Genomic DNA, 14,450 nt, shown 5'->3' with positions numbered 1-14,450 from the left:
AGGCGCCTCCCATCTCTGGCAAGTTGCCAGCGTGCTCCCCGGGGCCACAGAGGCTGGCCCCTTGATGAGCAGAAGGTCTGACTTCCTGGAGGAGGCTGCCGTGGGCACAGCAGGGAAGAGGGAAGGCTGCAGCATGGGGGTGAAGCGCCATGTGTCCCCCTCTGGGAAGCCAATTGGCAGTGTCTGTGGCCATCAAAGGCTGTGCACCAGAGAACGCTGTGCCCCTGTGAGCTGTCACCGGGAGGCACAGCTGCACAGCTGTTCTGCAGGCACACCATGGGACAACACGGTGCTGAGTCCTTTATGTCGCAGGCCACGGAAAGTCAGGCACGGACGGATAAAGGTGTCGGAATCATGGCAAAGACGCCCCCGGGCTTGAAGGCGCTCACCCCCGACAGCCCACAGGGTGACTTCTGCTGCTCTAGAGAACCGTGTTGCTTCTTAATCAGTTATAAGGGGAAGCACAGAATCTGTCACATTCCTTACTCGGAGGGAGTTGGGTACAAATTGTGGGCCTCTGTGAGAGGAAGCCCCGGGGGACAGAAGGAGTTTGGGCCATCAGGCTCTCCTCTGGGTGCCCTCGGGCGTTGCGTTTGTCCCTACAGCCCTGAGTCGCAGGATTTCTTCCGCGCGAGAAGCACTGGGGTGGGGCGGGGTGGTGGTGCTTGTAACAAATCAGGTTCTTGGGTCCCACCTGCAGAGATGCGCCTCCCCAGAGTCTGCTGAGGGACCCAGGAATCTGCATTGTCGCCCGGCTGCCAGGGGTTCGGGGGCAGGCAAGGCGGAGCCAGGCTCTGAGAAGCAGCACTGTGTAGGCTGGAGCATGAGGGAGCCGAGCGGAGACCAGGCACCGAGTCCTGGAAGGCAGGGGCCAGCACGTGAGGCTGAGCTGCTATAGTTTAGGATTAGGAAGAGGATGCCAACAGGGGGCTTGAAGCAGTTACCATGGGACACTGCCTGCTGCCTGTCAATCAACAGGGCCTCAGGACACCAGGCATGAGCCCGTTCCTCCACCAACACAACCAGTCAGTCCCTCAAGCTCTGGGTTAGAATCCTGACTTCTTTTCCACTGAGCACCTGCCCATGGGTGAGTGACTTAATCTCTGTGGGTCTTCTTTCTGTTATTTTTTTAGCAATTTTTTTAAAGATTTATTTTATTTATTTGAAACACAGATTTACAGAGAAAGAGAGACAGAGAGAGGTCTTCTATCCATTGGTTCACTCCCCAAATGGCCACATCAGCCAGAGCTGAGCCAGTCCAAAGCCAGGAGCCAAGAGCTTCTTCTGGGTCTCCCACACGGGTGCAGGGGCCCAAGGACTTGGACCATCTTCTACTGCTTTCCCAGGCCATAGCAGAGAGCTGGATCAGAAGTAGAGCTGCTGGGACTCGAACTGGCGCCCATATGGGATGCTGGCACTGCAGGCCGGGGCTTTAACCTACTGTGCCACAGCGCTGGGCCATATTTCTTCTTCTTTTTTTTTTTTTTTTTAACAGGCAGAGTTACAGTGAGAGAGAGAAAGACAGAGAGAAAGTTCTTCCTTTTTCCATTGGTTCACCCCCGAAAGGCCACTACGGCCGGCGCACTGCACTGATCCGAAACCAGGAGCCAGGTGCTTCTTCCTGGTCTCCCATGCAGGTGCAGGGCCCAAGGACCTGGGCCATCCTCCACTGCCCTCCCGGGCCACAGCAGAGAGCTGGACTGGAAGAGGAGCAACCGGGACAGAATGCGGCGCCCCAACCAGGACTAGAACCCAGGGTGCCGGCGCCGCAGGTGGAGGATTAGTCTAGTGAGCCGCGGCGCCGGCCATGGGCCATATTTCTTAACAGAGGCTACTAACACACTTACTTCACACAGTTGCTGGGAGGATAGAATGGAATAAGCCATATAAAGTGCCCAGCATGGGATCTGGGCACACATGTGCCCAATGATTGTTATCTCTTCCAGGAATCTATTGTGAACTAAGGGGCTTAAAACAACAAAGGTGTTTCTACTGCTCCTCAACGTGAACACTGGCTCACGCTCAACAGGAAGAGCTTGTCTCAGCTCCACAAGACGTCAGCTAGAGCGGGGGAGGGCTGAAGACACCTGGAATCCAGCTCAGTCACCTGTCAGGCGGTAGATGCTGGCTGTCGGCTCGGGCCTTGGCCAGGGCCGTGAATCAACACACACACACACACACACACACACGCACACACACACACACACGCAGAGGAAGCAGGGAGAGAGAGAGAGAGAGAGAGAGAAAGATAAAAACAGAGACAGGAAGACGCAGACACGCAGGGCGACTCAGGGACGGAGGGAGACAGCCATGCAGAAGCCGTGTCCCTCGTGTGACTCAGCTCCCAGACGCCACGGGCGTCACTTCTGCCATTTTCTGTTGTGCCAAGTGAGTCACTAGGGCTGGCCCGTAGTCAAAGGGGCGGGAGCAGGGCCACCTTTTGACGGTAAAGTGCTGAAGAATTCATGGAAATGCTTCAAATACCACCTCAGCACCCTGCACCCCCACTAGGCCAGTTCCTCTCACTGTGCTTCCCAGCTTCGTGTGGGGAACGGCGCCCAAAGGCCAGACTCCACCAGATCTCTTCCGCGCTTAAAGAAGCCTCCGCGGTCCGGCCCAGTGACCTGGAGGCCCCGGGTCACCCGTGGGCAGCCGCCAGCCCCTTCATACTAGAATGCTGGTGAGGCAGTGTGTGCCGGGGAAATGACTTCAGCTGGGGGCTTGCGTGGGAAGGGGCCGCAGAGCCCAGGGCAGTGGTGACGACAGCCGAGTCACGACCTGGGGCAGTCAGAGCTTGTCACCAGCCCCAGCAGCCCGGCCGCTCCCCGCCAGAGCCTGAGGAAACAGCTGGTTTGGAAACCTCAACCTCATCGCAAGGAAAACTGAGTAAATCCGCTAGCAACCAACCCAACGTGCCGGAACCCCGAACGCACGGGCGTTTCCCAACAGCTACACGTTATCTTACAAAGAGCCAAGTGCCAGCCGAGGGAGCAAAGGTTTCCAGAGTATCCCTTCTGGCCTCTTCAGTGACGCCCCAACTCCTAGGGCATCTCTGCTATGGCTTGTCTCCCTGACCTTGGGGGTTTGGCCCCCGAAGGCTCAGGTTCGTGATACTAAGAGGGTAAAAATGGGGCCCATGGGTGTTGTGGTGCAGCGGGGCAAACCGTCATCTCCAACGTGGGCATCCCATATGAGCAGCCGGTTTGAGTCCCAGCTGCTCCACTTATGTACCAGCTCCTGCTAAGGTATCTGGGAAGACAGCTGAGGACGGCCCAAGTGCTTAGGCCCCTGCTTCCACATGGGAGACCCAGATGGAGTTCCAGGCTCCCAGCCTGGGCCATTGCAGCCAATGAGAAGTGAACCAGCAAGTGGAAGATCTCTTTCTCCATCTCCTCTGTCTCTCTTTAACTCTGCCTTTCAAATAAACAAAAAAAAATAAAACCAAATAAATAAATGAGGTGCAAGCTTAATTACGGCGATTGGATTGGGTGGGGCTGTTAAGGTGCAGCCCCCTCACGGATGAATCCTGGTGTTTGGTTGGAGACAGATGACACAGACATAGACCACCACCACTTCTCTGCCTCTTGCCATGTGATGCCCTGTGCCAGCTCGGGAATTTGCCAGCAAGAAGGCTACCACCAGAGACCAACAATGGGCCCTCTCAGTCTTGGACTTTGAACTTCCAGAATCACGAGCCAAAGTAAACCCCTCCTCTTTATAGAGCGAGTTGGCTTAGGTAGCGATACAAAGCTGACTAATGGACTCTCCTAAGGGCCCACAACGTGACAGTGAGTTGTCATGAGTTAATTAAATAAGCATTTGTAATTGGGTTATCCTTCCATCCAGCTCTGAGTGCCCGTAGCAAGCTCCTCTCTGTCTCCAAAGTGCATGGCACAGGCCCTCACGTACGTAACACTTGGGGGTCATCCCAGCTCCAGGCCTTCCCTGCAAGAACTCAACAGACCCCGGGAACTCCACTTTGCCAACCCCTGCTGTGAGCTGGGCTGAGCACATCCAGCCCCGCTTGCCTGTCTCAGGACAACAGCCTGCCTCTCGCCCGGGGCAGGGAAGATCAAAGCTCCAACTCCACAGGGCGACAGACACAGCAACAGGAAATGTGCAGGGCTCACAGCGAGTAATATGGGGCCCACCCATGCCGTTAACTCTGACAGTCTAGCAGTGTGCCGATGTGAAGACGGGGCCTCTGGGAAAGAAGATCCCCGACTCCATGCTGGTTTCAAGCCTTGGCAGGTCAGAGGACAGCAGGCCACAGCACGCCCTGGAGACGGACTCTCCCGTCAGCATGTGGCCCTCAGCCAAGGGGGCAGTCTGCTCCCCCTGGACATTCGGCAACATCTCGAGAATTCTGGGCTACACAGCCAGGCAGTGGCTGCCCCTGGCATCCAGCGGGCAGAAGCCAAGGACTCTGCCGAGCATCCCGAGTGCACAGGGCCCTCCGGCCGTGGAGACTTCCTGCTCCAAATGTGGACAGTGCTGAGAGTGGCAGCCCTACTATAGTTTAAACTCCAGCTCCCTCCCGGGTACCCAGCAGCACCCGGGGCTGGGCAGGAGCCAGGTCTACCTCCAAGACCAGAAACCCCTTCTCTTTTTCCTGCCTGGAGACTTCCCACCCCAGAGGCAGAACAACTGTGTAGCCACTGCACGTCCTTAGGGTAATGTGGCTCCATACCCCATCCCTGTAGGGGAGACCCCGTAAGCAGTTCTCCCCGGAACAAGGGGACGCCGTGCTCTGCTGCGCTGCCTGTATCTTGAACATCGGAGAAGAGTAATGGCAGTGAAGTGGCTGTGACATGCCCACTGAGCGCCCTCCACGCTCAGCCCTGAGCGTCATCTCTTGGGCGTGTGCCTCTCCAGGCTCTGACAGCTCTCGTTCTCATGGTGGCCCTGAGACCTGGCCGTTCCATAAAACCTCCAACCTCCACGTTTCAGGCAAGGGCAGTGGGAACGACCCGTTACCACCACAAAGGGAGCCATGCTCCTGAAGGGCTTGCAGCTAGCAGTCGAGAGTTCACTGGCGGAGACAGATCGGCCAGCTTATCCCGCACGGTCCACCTGCGGGGGAAACTTGCGATCAGTAAAACACATGAGCTGAAGCACCTATTTACAAGTCCTGAGCAGAAGAGAATCCTGGTTCCCTCCACCTAGCCCGCTATGGGCCCACTGCAGCAGTGTGTTGTGCAGAGCGAATAAAACAGATAGTTTATAAACCTGACACCAGCCAGAACTCCTGAATAATCAGGACGACTTTTAAAAGTCTTTTTATTGAGGGACTTTTAAGCAATCAGGATGATTTTTAAACGTCATTTTATTGAGGGACTTTTAAGCTTATACGGAAGTTCGGAGACTAGCATGAATTGCCTCCCATCCATCATCCAGCTTCAACCACCACCAACTTTGTGCCTTCCGTATGGCTTCTATCTTGTTACAGCCACAGATACACACACAGTTTCTTCTGGAGCTCACAGCAAATCTCAGCCACCAAACCATTCCACCTGCAATAATCCCATGTGTATCTCCAACAAATAGGACTTTGAAATAAAACTATAAAACCATTGTTCCACCCAATTAAACTAACATCATCTCATAGGCAGTCCGTGTTCCAGTTTTCCCCGATGATCTAAAAAGATGTCTTTACCTCTGTTGGCAGCTGACCCTCCGAGGAGTGTCAACCCCCATCTTACAGAAACAAAAGGTGTTTCACCTTTGGACTGCTCTGCTGTGTCTCCTACCTCCAGCCCTCTGTCATTGTCGAAGCAGAAGTCCACTGGGACCCGTTCAGAGCACTGGCGGGCCAGGAGTCCTGGAGACAAGAGAGAGGAACTTGGGGAGGCCTGGTCTGACCCTAGCTTCTCCTCCAAAGGGTTCCTTCCTCTTCCAAATGGCAGCCTTTTCCCAGCCTGCATGCCCCAGGGCCAAGAGGTAGGGAAGCACACCGGGATGCAACCGCCGGCAGCAGCCTCTGCAGACCCTTAGTGATTGGTCGCGCGGGCCACGCGCTCAAAGATCTTGTGCCATGCTTGGGACGGGGCTGCCTGAAGGGCTTTGGGCCCAGGAGGGGGAAGGGGAGAGAAGATTCTGGTCCCTTTGGCGATTTCCAAGTGCATATGCAACCCCTCACTCTAAAGAGCTCGGCGGGCTCTGAACATGCAAAATCCCTCACGCACACATCATCCTGCAGAAAGCGAAGGCCGACACCGAGAAGCTGGGATTCCCCGCAGCACCCAGCCGGGCCGAGCGACACGGAGCCTGACAAGCTTCCTTCTCAGACCTCCGCACGCTCCACGACCAGAGCTGTGTGTGAGGCGCAGGCTCTAATTTATGTGCTAATCATAAGCTTTTTTAAAAGGAAAATAGTTCCATGTATACCCAATCAGTTCTGCTGATAAAAGTAGTCATTAATAATTTTAGGAAATGCAGTTTCCAACATGTGTTTGTCTTCTTAGGTATAAAAGGTAATTGTCCCCTACTTTAGGAACCCATTCCTATATATTTTTTTTTTTGACAGGCAGAGTTAGACAGTGAGAGAGAGAGACATAGAGAAAGGTCTTCCTTTTTCCATTGGTTCACCCCCAAAGTGGCCGCTACGGCTGCGTTGCTTCCTCCTGGTCTCCCATGCAGTGCAGGGCCCAAGGACCTGGGCCATCCTCCACTGCACTCCCAGGCCACAGCAGAGAGCTGGACTGGAAGAGGAGCAACCAGGACAGAATCTGCCGCCACAACTGGGACTAGAACCCCGGGGTGCTGGCGCCGCAGGCGGAGGATTAGCCTAGTGAGCCACAGCGCCAGCCATTCCTATTTTTATAAAGTTCTCAGCTCCAGAGGAATCAATTTTGAAGGCAGTGTTGTTGGGGATAAAATCAAAGGCTCTATCATACTAGCTAAAGTGATCATTTTAAGTGCATAACTGATCATAAAGATAGAAATAAGTGTCAAAGGGATCACATAAACAAGACCAAGTGTCTGCTAATACAATAGAATTAAAAAAGAGAAAATGATCCAACATGGGAAACGGGCCACACAGCAGACACATAGAATGACAAACACCTTAAACTGCACTCTGGCCTCATAATCAGCCCTCAAGGCATTCGGATCTGGCTAAAAAGCCCATGAGAGCATGTCAAGCATGGAAAGCCAAGGCACTGTGGCATTACATTGAGTGTATGTGTCATAATTTACTTACATGAGAGCACTTCAAAACATCTATGGAAAAGTGGATATAGAGGGGAGTGGGGAAGAAAAATATGGATTAAAAGCTAATGTATTTTGGAAAGCCAAGACACTGTGGCAAAAAAATGACCTACATGAAAGATCTCTGTGAGTGAGATTCCAGTGGCAAGAAGGGGCCATCAAAGAAGGAGGTACCTTTCTCTGAAGGGAGGAGAGAACTTCCACTTTGATTATGGCCTTGTCTAAATAAGGTCGGAGTTTGTGGACTCAAGAGGCTTCCATAGCCTTGGCAGCTCACGACAAGAGCCTCGGGTGATTACTGATGTCATAAATAAGAGTGTCAATGGTTAAATCAACAACGGGAGTCACTGTGCACCTGCTCCCCATGTAGGACCTCTGTCCTTAATGAGTTGTACTATGAGAATTAACGGTAAAACTAGTCTTCAAACAGTATTTTATACTTTGTGTGTCTGTGTGGGTGTAAATTGTTGAAATCCTTAGTTAGTATAGAGTTGATCTTCTGTATATAAAGATAATTGAAAATGAATCTTAATGAAGGAGGGAGTAGGAGGTGGGACGGGAGTGGGGGTAGGAGAGCGGATATGGGGGGAAGAACCATTATAATCCAAAAGTTGTACTATAAAAGTTATATTTATTACATAAAAGATTTTTTTTGACAGGCAGAGTGGACAGTGAGAGAGAGACAGAGAGAAAGGTCTTCCTTTGCCGTTGGTTCACCCTCCAATGGCTGCCGCGGCCGGTGCACTGCGGCCGGCGCGCCACGCTGATCCGATGGCAGCAGCCAGGTGCTTCCTCCTGGTCTCCCATGGGGTGCAGGGCCCAAGTACTTGGGCCATCCTCCACTGCACTCCCTGGTCACAGCAGAGACCTGGCCTGGAAGAGGGGCAACCGGAACAGAATCCAGCGCCCCAATGGGGACTAGAACCTGGTGTGCTGGCGCCGCTAGGTGGAGGATTAGCCTATTGAGCCGTGGCGCCTGCCTAAAAGATTTCTTAAAAAAAAAAAGCAGACGCTCTTCACAGCGATTTAACCCTGGATGCCAATTCGCCCCGTGGTTGTGGTTTGCTCACCTATAATCTGACGATGAGAGTATCTTCATCACGGCACTAGTAAGCAGGTATAATGAGATACCATGTTTTCACTCAACACGCATTCATCGATGCCAGGCACCGCGTGTCCAAAACCCAATCATGAGCAAGTCACACGAGGCTCCTCCTCTCTGAGCTGCTCTTCTAATCAACTAGCAAAACAACCATCAAGAGCAACACGTGCCTCAGGTAGGAGCAGATTCTGAGTATCTTGTTCCACGCCCCGTGCCACGGAGAGACGCCACGTGGCCACGTGATTTTTACAGAGGCGAGTCATTCAGCAGAGGCTGAGGTGCTAAGAAGCCAGCCTTGCAAAGGTCCCGGGAAAACACATTTTAGTAGAAGAGAACAGCAAGCAGCCAGTCCAAGGATGGTGCAAGTGAGGTGTTGGAGAGGCAGGAAGCAGAGAGTGGAAAGTGTTCAACACAGACAGCGAGGCGGGCAGTCCCAGAGGACCGCAGGGGCAGTCTGCACCCGTCCTGGTGGTGATCTGCAGCCACCACCCCGAGGTCAGTGTGTCCAAACGATCCCTCTGTCCCTTTCCAGAGACAAGGCTGGGAAAGGGTAAGAATGGGGCCAGCCGGGAGAGTGCCAGGGCAGCTCCGGGGAGAGGAGACCCATGGCTTAGCGTAGCACTGGAGCTGTGCCAGGGCAGACGCGGTCAGGTCCGAGAAACGTCTTCACCACGAACCCGCCAGGGCTTGCCAGGCGAACGGCAGCAGCAGGAGGAAACGCATCACTAGTGAGCCCCCCCCTCGCGGTCGCAGAGATGGGGTGGAAGGTGACACCATTGATGGAGACAGAGAAGACTTGGGGGACGCAGCCTCGGGGAGGCGGGAAGTGGGGGTGCTGCTCTGGCCAGGTGAGCCCGAGACACTTCATGAACCTCTAAGTGGAGACCCAGGTGGTCAGGGGGAATCGGGCTCTGGGGCCTCCAGGGGAGAAGGTGGCGGAAGCTGAGCGTGGGGCGGGCAGGTAAGGAGGAGAGGGGGGAGCCAGAGCTGAGTCTCAGTATTCCTGCCTTTGCAGGCGAATCCTAGATGGGAGATACCGGGAAGTGGGTGTGGTTACGGGAAACAGCAAGCAGTGCTTCCCCAAGGAAGGCAGGGTCAGCTGTGCCAAAGGTGCCTGCAGGACTCAGCAAGAGGCCAGCGGATGGGCCGTGGCATTGGCGGGTGGGGGTCTTTGCTGACCGCGGTCAGAGCAGCTGCAGGTCCACAAGAGCCCGACAGAGGAGGGCTCAGCGGGGAAGGAAAGGTAGGGCTGCCAGCAGGGACTGTGTGTTCTGGGAGAGAAGTGAAGACACAGTCACGGGGCACAGAGACCACGGAGGGGCGCGGACATCGCAGGGTGCCCTCGGGAAGAATGCAGGGGAGACGGGAAGCTGCCGGTGCTAACTACAGAGGAGACCTGCGGGAAGTTTCTCATTTGCTGGCCGTTCGTGTGCGCATACGTGTGTGTGTGTGTGTGCGTGCGCGCACACTTATTTACACCATTCCCCTCACTTAGGAATTCTTTGGCTTGGAGAGTCTCCGTTGCTGCGGTGCTTGTATCAAGTTACACTGTCTAATAGAAAGAATCTCCAGTCCTCGGGTGGCGAGGACATGCCCCGAAGGACTGCTTTAATTGGGTCTGTGAGATCCTTAGAGGAGCCAATTCTCACAGCCTGAACATTATTCATTTCGAAAGTTCCCTGAGCACAGCAGATAACACATGGTCACTCCCGTTTATGACCTCAGCTCCTGACAAGCTGAATTACTCACAACTCCCCAAAGGCCACATTGTTTCAGGCTGCTGTACCTTGTACCCTCACACCACCCCCTTGCCTGCTCTGGCTCTGCCGTGTGTGTCTACCAAGGAGCCCTCCTCTCCCTCCGGGCTGCGTTTTGTTTTCTTCTTGTTAAGGTACGCTGCGCCCCAGAGAGCACATGAACCGAAGGTCCCAAGTACAGCAACACTGGGAAGCTGCTGTCCATTAAAAACTGTATAGACGGGCAGAAAACAGAAGCCATATGGAAAGGGCTAAAGAAGAGATCAGAATTCTACCCTGACCATGCCCCAAGCAGTAACGACCACTGATATTCCGTGTGACCTTCTGCAGCTGTCTGTGCAGCCCTGCAGAGGACAGAGGAAGTCCCAGGACAGACTTGTCTTTGGCTTACCACCGTGACTGGCGCAGGCCCAGACAGGTTTACGGAATTAATGCATAAGACAACTGGTGGCTGTTAAGACCCAGTACCAGCAAACAGTGCGGTTCTCTGATCCCACTGCTACGGCTTGGCTGTGGATTGTCACCCAGAGGTGCACGCGCTGGGATCTGGGCCCCCCTGCACAGGTACTAGGAGCTGGGGGTCTTCTAAGAGGTAGGGCCTAGTGAGGGTGAGTACTTGATGTGGACACCATCTCTGAAAGCATCTTTTTAGGTTTTTACTTACTAGAGAAATACGCAGTACATTCACAGCATCTACAGTCACCCTGCTATGCCATGGAGTCCCAGAACTCCTTACTCCTGTCTAGCTAGAACCTAGTATCTGTCAGTCAGTGTCTCCCCATCCCTCCCTCCACCATCAGATATTTAAGTTCCGTAAGACCACCTATTTTATAGACTTCATACATGACAGGGGTCCTGTGATGTCTTTCTGTGCTTGGCTGATTTCCTTTAACACAACGACTTTGAGTTCCATCCATGTTGTTGTAAAAGACAAGATCTCCTCTTGCTGTGACTGAGTAGTACTCCACTGTGTATAGGGACCACATCTCCCTGATCCACTCGTCAGTGGATAGACACTTACGCTGCTTACATTTCTTGGTTATTGTGAGTAGTGTTGTCATAAACACGGGACGGCCGATGACTCTTGGACAGACAGATTTCATTTCCCTTGGCTATGTCCTCAGAAACAGGGTTGCTGGATCACATGGAAGCTCCATCTTCAGTTCTGTGAAGAACGTCCATGCAGTGTGTAAGGGTCCCCTGTTCTCCTCGGCCTCACCAACACTTGTTCTCACGTCTCTTTCTGATGGAAGTCAATCTTACCTTAGTGAGGTGCTATCTCACTGTAGCTTTGATTTGCATTTCTCTGATGATGAGTGATGTTGAGCATTTTTTTCATATAACTGTCCACCATTTGTATGTCTTCGCATTGTTTAATTGGGTTATTTGCTTTTTTTTCCCATTTTGGATGTTAATACCATGTCACAAAAACAGATAGACCAGTGGAAAAGAATGCAAACTCCAGAAATCACCCCACACATCTACAACCAACTTATTGTCGCTCCCCCTCTTCATGGAGGAACGACACTAAACCCTGCCTAGGCTTCATATCCGAGTCACGGCACCATTATGTCGCTCCCCCTCTTCATGGAGGAACGACACAGGACCCTGCACTGTTCTTTCGTCTGCTCGGCCCTCCCCGGGTTTGCTGCTGGTTCTTCCTGGGTTGGCTACCGTCCCTCCACCTCCGTGGAGGGGCGGGCCCCCTGCCACTTTCCCCACTTCCGCAGGGGAGCGGCACAGCGCCGGCCGGCTCTCTCGGGGGCTGCACAGGTGTTCCCTCAGATGTTCCTGGTGCATTTTGTCTCTCTCCTCCTTTATAGTCCTCTTCCACCAATCCCAACTCTGCTACCCACACGCCGAGTACGCTGCTCTCCTCCAATCAGGAGCAGGTCCTACAGTTTATTGGTTGAACTGGAGGCAGCTGTGTAGAAGCTGTTTCCTCCTCTCCCAGCGCCATATTGTGGGAGAGCAGATGTATAGAATAAGTCTTAATTCCAGTAACTTAGTCTAGTCCGAGTTGCTCCCAGTTGCTCCCCACACTTATCTTTGACAAAGGAGCTGAAATCAACTCCTGGGGCAAGGACCCTCTCTTAGGGAAAACTGGATCTCCACGTGCAGAAGATGAAGCAAGACTCCTACCTTATATCCTACACAAAAACTCACTCAAAATAGATCAAAGACCTAAATCTATGACCCAATACCATCAAATTATTAGAAAACAATGGGAGAACCCTGCAAGACATTAGCATAGGTAAAGAGTTCTTGGAAAAGACCCCAGAGGCACGAGCAATCAAATCCAAAATTGACACATGGGATTGCAGCAAATTGAGAAGCTTCTATACTGCGAAAGAAACATTCAATAAAGTGTTGACCGAATGGGGGACATTATTTGCAAACTATGCAACTGATAAAGGATTAATAGCAAGAATATATAAAGAGCTCAAGAAACTCAACAACAAGAAAATGAATAACCATTTAAGAAATGAGCAAAGGCTTAAACAGGCATTTTTCAAAAGAGGAAATCCAAATGGCCAACAGACTCATGAAACAATGCTCAGGATCCCTAGCCATCAGGGAAATGCAAATCAAAACCACAATGAGCTTTACCTCACCGCTGTCAGAATGGCTCTCATACAGAGATCAACACACAAGAAATGCTGGTGAGGATGTGGGGGAAAAGGTACCCTAATCCACTGTTGGTGGGAATGTGAACTGGTAAAACTGCTGTGGAAGACAGAATGGAGACACCTCAGAAATTGAATACAGACCTACCATGTGACCCAGCCATCCCACCCCTGCAAATTTACGCAAGGAAAATGAAATCACATATGAAAGAGTTATATGTACCCCATGTTTACTGCAACTCAATTCACAACAGCTAAGATATGGAATCAACCCAAATTGCTGACAACTGAAGACTGGATAGAGAAATTATGGGATATGTACACCAGGGAATACTACACAGCGGTAAAAAAAAAAAAGAAAGAAAGAAATCCAGTCATTTGCAACAAAATGGTTGAAACTGGAAAGCATCACACTTAGTGAAATAAGCTAGACCCAAAAGGACAAACGCCATATGTTCTCCCTGATCTGTGGTAATTAATAGAGCACCTAAAACAATCTACACAAGTGAAATTGACACTTTGAGATGCAATGACTTTGAACAGCCCTTGTCTCAACTGTCGAGGATCAGGTTTTTTGTTTTTTTGTTTGTTTATTTTTTGCTCATACAATTTGTTGAACTCTTTACTTAGTGTAGAATTAATCTTATGTGTATGAAGTTAATTAAAATAGATCTTAGTCTAGCCTGCGCCGTGGCTCAGTAGGCTAATCCTCCGCCTTGCGGCGCCAGCACACCAGGTTCTAGTCCCAGTCGGGGTGCCAGATTCTGTCCCGGTTGCCCCTCTTCCAGGCCAGCTCTCTGCTGTGGCCCGGGAGTGCAGTGGAGGATGGCCCAAGTGCTTGGGCCCTGCACCGCATGGGAGACCAGGAGAAGCACCTGGCTCCTGCCATCGATCAGCACAGCGCGCCGGCCGCGGCAGCCATTAGAGGGTGAACCAACGGCAAAGGAAGACCTTTCTCTCTGTCTCTCTCTCTCACTGTCCACTCTGCCTGTCAAAAAAAAAAAAAAAATAGATCTTAGTAAAAAATAAGAATGGGAATAGGAGAGGGAGGAGGAAGCAGGGTGGGAGCGCAGAGGACAGGACAGGTAGGGTGGAAAAAATCACCATGTTCCTCAAGTTGTATTTATGAAATACATGAAGTTTGTATACCTTAATAAAAGGTTTTGGGGGTGGTGGGGAGCACCATGTCAGACATGTGGCTTGAAAATATTTTCTGGGGCCTGGTTGTGGGCAGCCACAGGTAGTCACTCCCTTTGTTTACACTTAAACATATGGAGACTTCCCGGCACAGACAATTGGGCTAGGGAGATTCCGGGAAGAGGCAGGAAGAACCTAAACCTTTCACAAGAGATGATACGATGATACAGATAATCAGTCACACCTGGAACCTGCATTTATCACCTAAGTGTTTTATTGTACCCTTGTAATCAATAATTAAGAACCTTATTGGGAACTCTTTGTAACCTTAAGAGCCTTTTTGATATGTAAATCTTTTGTGCTCCTTCTTGTAAACAACTGGTCATGTTTAAATACTACTGGATTTATTCAATAAGGAGCCTTGATCAGGACTTGTCTTGGCTCCATTCTTTGCGTCCTTGTCCCCGCATTCCCACTCTCTGTTTCAGGAAAACTCAGTTCATCGTGCCGCAGGCCGGCACACCTGGTGCTGTAGTGTAGCAGGTAAAGCCACTGCCTGCAGTGCCGGCATCCCATATGGGCGCCAATTCTAGTCCCGGCTGCTCCACTTCCGATCCA

This window comes from Oryctolagus cuniculus, chromosome 5 (assembly GCF_051225735.1).
Source record: "Oryctolagus cuniculus isolate XC-2025 breed Fujian yellow rabbit chromosome 5, ASM5122573v1, whole genome shotgun sequence".
NCBI classification, from domain to species: Eukaryota; Metazoa; Chordata; class Mammalia; order Lagomorpha; family Leporidae; genus Oryctolagus; species Oryctolagus cuniculus.
The sequence above is the reverse complement of the archived record's forward strand: the minus strand, read 5'-3'. Positions refer to the sequence as shown.